Raw genomic sequence first — 7,745 nt, 5'->3', positions numbered from 1 at the left:
TATAAATATTTAAGTTATGATTTTCAAGGCTTTCAATGTCAGTTAATGATTTATGACTGACTTGAATGCTATCACATGCTTAGATACAATGTTTCCCGCGTTTTACACATATATATGAACTATGTTGAATATAGTGTATTCCATGTGTTTGTTTGTATGATTGAATGAGTATGGAATTTGGATTCGTGCTTGCCATGATTATTCGTCGTGACTGTATGGCTATTATGCGTGTGACAACTTCTTGGTGAAAGGATTTGCCCTAACACTCGTTATCGCTAACATATGTTACGTATGTTGAAGTGTGTAGTCTAAGTGCTTGTGAAAATGTTTGAATAAGTAAATGCTTATTTAAAAGTATGATATAAGGGCATTGAGACAGGATTCTCAACCCCCTTATCTATACTTATCATTTTCTTTATGTAGCCTATCATACTATTACGTGATTTGTGATGAAATGCCTATGTATGTTAACATGTACACTAGGTATTTGTTAAAATGCTCAAATAAGATCTCTATGTGGATTGATTGTCATATGTTGTTCTTGACTATCACATGTGAAATAAATTATTTTGGAGTGTGTTTGGGACTATGGTATAGTCCAAGCAATCGGTAACAAGTCCTAGATTGGTGGCTGAGGTTATTTTGCGACACCGAACGTGTTTGATGAATTTGAGTCGTACTTGAGTTGTTGACAGTGGTTAGGCCATACGGAGTGCTTACGGACTTCATATCGATCAACTCGATGTGAGCTTGTACCAGTTGAGCTCGTCAAGTAACGCGATTGGCCCGATCTATGTTCACCATGTATGGATGCTATTGCTTGAACCTAAGGTACCAAACTCACCAGTGAAAACTCCGTTAACCTTGGTACCTCGATCCGCTAAGACTCATGAGCCGGACATGGTGGTATGGGACACCTTGGTCGAGCTGTCGGCTTACGCTAGGGTGACGAGGCTCCCTGTAGTGACCAATGAGCAACACTGCCTCATGAGCCGAATACGGTGGTATGGGACACTGTATTCGAGCTGTCGGCCTACACTGATCAGGTGACGAGCCCATTGTAGTGACCTCGAACATACTCTAAGACTGCGCTGAGGTGACGAGTCTTTCCATACCAACTAGAGTATAAACTAGGCCTACCTCGGCGCAGCCTAGCTGTGTCCCCAGTCGGGTTAGTGACAAGCCTTCGAAAATAGACTGCCAGTTGGTAGGGCGTTGGTGATAGTGAACTGAACTTACCTATCGTATGTGACTGTTAGGATTGACGACCCTAGAATGGATCATTGTTTGGGAATTAATATAAGGGAGGTACCTTAGCTTCCCAATCCTGCTGTATGAAAAGGTCTAATAAGAACTTGGTAATCATGTTCATGCACCGCATTGCATGTGCCTTTGGCGTTTGAGTTGAGCACTATGGAAGGGATGCATGCTGTTACCGTGAGATGAAGTTTGCATAGGGAGTGCAGTCGAGGGCATGCATCATTAATACATATCATGTTTACATTAACCAAAGTACTTAGGGATGCTTGATTGTATTGCTTTATCATTACTGCTTGACTGAATTGATAACATGTTAACCTTTGCTTTATAGCTCCACTGAGTTGATCACTCACTCCCACATTATGGGACGGTGTTTTAAGCACCAACCAAACCCTATTTTAGTTTCAGATGATGGCAATGCTTACGAAGTGGAGCTGGACTTTTATGATGATGAGGAGGGTTTCTCCAATATGCAGCTATCAGGCGGGTCTATGTAGACCATGTTCTAATCGACGGGGTTATAGGGATGCTGATTAAACGCCATTACACTTGTTATTTTGCACTTTTGGAACACCCATGTATATTCATTTTGTTCATTTTTGAAGTATACATGTATATATTTAATCTGGTAACATATTCACACTCTGAAGACTTACAATAGTTTATATATTTTATATATCTTTCACAGTCTTCCGCTTGCATAATTTAAATGTCTCTGGAGTATGATATGTTGTTTTGGTATAATCTCATTCATGTTTAATGCACTAATATGGACAACATTCAATCATTATTACCTATGTTGCATAAGTGATGCGTTGGAACTCGGGAGCTGAGCTTCTGCTCGACCCCCGATTTTCAGGGTGTTACATGTGGTCTAGCATGACATGCACGTAACGAACGTGCGTAAGCTTACTAAGAAGCTTAGAGAGTGCGTGCGTGTATGCACAACGCATATACCAAGCATACAAATGTTAGAGTAAGCGAAAATGATGGAAGGCTAAACTGGCAAGTCCATAAATGATATTAGTCATTACAAGGTTATGCAATGCAAGACCTACATGGCGGAATGTCATATGATAAAGATGCAACACAAATATGTCAATCCTCAACTAGTCCACGTATCAGTACGATTTGTCACTGGAAATATCATCGAGGTATAGTACACTCCAAAACTGGCTACCGTCCCATCGTGCACATGACCAAGTGAGTGGAAGAGACCTCACTATCCGCTTTGCCAATGCCCACCCGGCTCGTCGATAGCGGACCCATTTACGAGCTGGTCAAACTCAACCTATTTTACAGCCCCCTACCCTCAGTCAGATAAGGTCATACCCCTTTTCAACCGACCACAACACAGTGGGAGATGCGGCCTACTGATATTCGGCACTCAAGTGCTCATATTATCCACTCGGTCTCAACGTTGAAGCATCCTACTGGTACCATAAGGGTTTAAGGACTCTCACCCAAGGACATCCATAGCGCCCTAATGCTAAAACAGATATTTTCGGTATCCAAATCTGGCCATCCACGATATGCCTGTGGAGGCCATAACCCTGATGTCGCTAGGGCATAAAGTGATCATGACATACAAGATGCGAAATGCATGAGTCATACCATCCAAGCCATGCATCAAACATGCGCGTACAACGTGATCATGTGGGACAACCCTTTCTCATATGGGGTCCCCTAAGTATCCCAACCCAATGGCGTATGCTATGATCAATCACCACCCACAACAAGCATACAAATGATGCGTACAGGCATATGGCTGGACATGATGTCATTATAATAAGCATGTTCTTAATGTGTCTTACGAAGTCAAGTACACTAGCATGTTACATATCAGACAATAATTGGCCTTAATCGGCACATCATATATAGAGAGTGGGAACTGAACGACATGCCCCACTAGAAATATAGAAGTCTATGTGGTATGGCCCACGTTAGACTAACATTAGCTTCTCATGTAGCCTGCAAGGCATGAATAGAATATATATAACAAGGTAAGGTCTATTGAGAGTGACCCGGATGGACACCCATATGTACAACAAGTGTGTCACTAGGCTACCAATCCATTTGGGCACATGGCCCACTAATGATGCCCTAAAATAATCAGATTATCAATGACATCACTATAATTACTTTGGTAGAATGATCTACACCATTTGATCATTGCTAACATAAATCGACGGACACAGATCAATGGTTAGTCACTAGGATGTGATCATATGCTCATGGCCCATTTGAGTCTTGGCACTTCATCAGTTCAAGCAAACTATATGGTTAAATGGATTTAATAAAAACATAGTTTCAACATTCACATGTCAGCTAATTTAAATATTTGAATTCAAGATGTCAAATATAACCAAAGACCTAAGGGATCTCGATTCCAGAGATTCCCAAGTCCAAGGGATCCCAAAACTAGGGATCCCAAAACCAAGAAATTCCAAGTCCAAGAGATTTCTACCCCAACAATACCTTATGGTACGGCCCACCTTAGATCTGGATCAACTTGAGTTTTGGGCCCATGGCCAAGCACGGTATGATAAGACCGATGAACAGAGTGGATATGATAAATACATGATGTAGGATCCCATGTGTGGGGCAGCCCAAGGAAGCTTCCTCCATGTACTGGCCAATAATGCCCAGCGACACTTTTCTTTTTCTTTATTTCTCTTTTTTTAATGCACCATCAGTGCGTGCCCTATGTGGAGTTTCTACTCCGTTCACCACGTAGTCTATCTCAAGCGGGTCAAATGGCCTCTGATTTGGGTTGATTTAAATAAACAGGGACTCCACAATGGGCCTCAAAAGATTTCAATAGCAATGATTCATTTCCTTCATTACGGCCCACTTGAGACCCAAATTTGTCTCATCTTTTGGCCCAAGGCTTAAAATGATCTTACAAAGACAGTGGATGGTGTGGATTCAATATAAACATTAGAACAAGGTCCCAATTGTAAGACACAAAATTGGCCAAGAATGGGTTAACCGTGCAAGGCATTCATGCATTTTTTATGTTATTATTATATTCATTGTGTATTTTACATACACTATTAATGTGAGCCCTAAGTGGATAATCTAATTCGTTCCCCATCTTGGCCACCTTGAATGAGGTCAAATAAACTCTAACTAGGATTGGTTTGGATGACCAGGGACTCTAAAGAGGGCCCTAGAGTGTCTCGACAGATGGGCATTGTTCCCCTTAGTATGGCCCACTCAAGACTCAGATTTGCCTCAAAATTTAGCACATGGCCTAAAATTATATGGAGAAGATGGTGAACGGTGTGAATTAAATAAATTAATCATGGTGGGGTCCACGTGTGGGGCAGCCCAAGTCATCTTCCACCCCTCACGTCATTTTTGTTTTCCTTTCTACCTTTATTTTTATTTTTTCTACTATATGGGGTCCACTAATGGATAATCAATTCCATCCATTATATCGGTCAGCTCTCTATGGTCCAAAGAAGTCTAACGATGGGTAGGTCCACCACTTATACACACAACAGTAGTCCTTAGAAAGTTCCAATAGTGGGACTTTGTTTCCCTTGGTGCAGTCCACTAGGAATTCAGATTTGTCCCATTTTTAGTCTCATAGCCTAAAACGACATGGATAAGGTGGTGGACGGCGTGGATTAAACAAATACATCAAGGTGGGGTCCATGGTTAGGACGCTCCCACCAACGTCCGCATGGTTGACGTGAGGGGGTGCTCCCGCTCCCACCATCGGTTGTGGTGTGGTCCACCTGATGGTTTAATCGACTAGATTTTTGGGCTCCACGGCAGATGGATGGATGGATGGATGGTGTGGATTTAATAAATACATCAATATAGATCTCAAGAGTGAAAACTCACTCTAAACCTCCCATGCAAAAAGTAAGAAATGACGTAAATGACGTGGGTAACCCAACCCCTTAACATTTGTGGTATGGCCCACTTAGGATTCAGATTAGCTTCATTTTTTAGCTCAACGCCTAAAATGAGAAGGGAAATCGGATAAAGGGTGTGGATATATATATATATAGACACACACGGAAACACTTACCTGCGAACCAGTTCGTACGTACTACATACGAACTTTTTTGAAAACCCATCATACGTGATGTGGATCCAAAATCTGAACTGTTCATGTGAAGCAGCACCTCGTGAAACCCCCTAGGACCAAGTTTTACTTTGATCTAAAACTTTGATGGGCCATGAAAAATGAAAACAGTTTCCTCCCTTGATTTGCATTTCTCTTTGCTATGGCCCACCAGAATTTTAGATCACGGTGAAAATTTATCACAGGGGTTTTCATGGGATTCCGCATCACGTGGACCGTTCAAATTAGACACCCATGACATGTGCGCAAAGGTGCGCGCGTTCGTAGGTGCGCAGGAGAGCATGACTCTATATATATATATATATATATATATATATATATATATATATATATATATATATATATATGTGCGCGCGCTCGGTGGGGCGCTGGGGAGCCTGTCTCTATATATATATATATATATATATATATATATATATATATATATATAGATAGATAGACACACACATCATGATGGGCCCATAAGATAAGCCCACATGGTGGCTTTGGAAGGTGAATAGTGGCAAAGACAGAAACATGTCTCTGGACATGGTTGTGTCCAGGGACATGGTGTCACTACCCCTCTCCCTCTTTTGTGTTTTAAGGGTGAGGTAGGGCCCACTTGGAAAATCCACTCTATCCATTTGAATGTCTAACTCATTATGGAGCCAAGAAGCTTTGGGTCACATCAATTTTTGGTGTATTTTCACCATCCAAGTATGCTTACACAATCAAGTGGTTTAAATAGAAATTAAACATCGCGGTGGGCCACACAAGGTGGTCCACGCTATGATAGCGTGCGAGACACGCTCTCCAATAGCGCGGCCCACTTGTGGGTTCCACAGCACCATGAGAATAAGAAAAGAAAGGGAAAGGAATGGAAATAGATCCGGCCATTGGGTTGGCCCCCCGCCACTATGGGGTCCACCACATACTCAATACATGATCAAGGTGGGTCCCACCCTTATTGGCCCACCAAAATTGAGAAAGCACAAAGAATGGAAGAATTTTGACCCTCCCATGCACTCACTTAGAAGAATGGACGGTTGAATCGGCTTGAATCGACGATCGGACGGTCCACCAAGTTCCTCTCCAGCCCTAAACTTTTCTAATCACTCTTTTATCTATTCTCTTACTCTTACTCTCTTGATCTTTCCTAATACTCCTACAAACTCTCTTTCTTTTCTCTTAATCTCTCCTTAATCTTTCTTCCTTCTCTCTTTCTCACTTAGTTTCTCCCTAATCTTTCTAATATCTCTCTCTCTCTCTCTCTCTCTCTCTCTCTCTCTCTCTCTCTCTCTCTCTCTCTCTCTTAATCCCTCTCTACTCTTGCTAGGAAATGGTAAAAAAGAGAGGGAGTTAGGAAGTTATTGTGGTAGAGATTTTAGGATAAGGAGGGAATAAAGGGAAGATGGAAGGGTAAAATTCGGAGAAAAAGAATAAGAGAATTATGGCTAGCATAGGTAGGGGTATGGGTTGCATGAGAATGGCATGGGTTTGTTTAACTAATGGGGAGAGTGACATGAGTGATGGATGGCTTGATTGATGAATAAGTTGATGGATTGATTGATTTGACAACATAGGGATTTGTGCAAGTGGGGCCCTCGTGCATTGTGCGGCCCATCTCGGAATGTGTCAAAATTGTAACTTCTAAGGGTCGAAATGGGGCGTGTCACGCGGCATTAGATTTGTAACACCCGCGCGGTCGCTAGGGTACAAGTCGCGGGGTATCGCAGTACAAAAATATGGTAACAATTAAAACTCGACGATCTGGTCTGCCGGGAAGATGTTGTTGTTTAAGTAGAAGTGTGCGGAAGGTCTCGCGAGGTTATGGGTCTTATAGGAACCCAACCATACACAACCTCAAATTAAGACTTGGGGGTGGATTGATTCTGCATGTTGTTGAAGGTGAACTTCGCCTGAGCTAGAGCAAAATCCCACCGCTTAGGCTTATCACTAACGATACAACATATGAGGTTGTCCAGCTTACGATTCACTACTTTTGTTTGTCCATCCGTCTAGGAGTGATAAGCAATACTAAATTTCAATGTGGTGTCAAATCACCACCACAAAGTCCTCCAGAAGTGATTGGAGAACTTGGTATCGCGATCCGAGGTAATAATCTTAGGGACACCATGTAGGCCACGACCTCTCTTAAGAGTACATATTGGCAAGTGGATCACATTAAGTATCTTCTCACACATGATAAAATGAGTCATCTTGGAGAACCTATTAAACACCACAAATACTGAATCCATACCTCACTGGGTCTGCAGAAGACCTAGCACAATGTCTATAGACAAGTCCTCTCAGGAGCCATCAATCATAGGTAAAGGGGTGTAAAGGCCCATATTTTTTTATTGCCCCTCAGATGTTTAACATGTATGTCACACACTTCTTTCTT

The sequence above is a fragment of the Magnolia sinica genome, chromosome 5 (assembly GCF_029962835.1).
Source record: "Magnolia sinica isolate HGM2019 chromosome 5, MsV1, whole genome shotgun sequence".
In the NCBI taxonomy this organism is placed as follows: domain Eukaryota; kingdom Viridiplantae; phylum Streptophyta; class Magnoliopsida; order Magnoliales; family Magnoliaceae; genus Magnolia; species Magnolia sinica.
Note: the sequence above shows the minus strand (reverse complement) of the source record.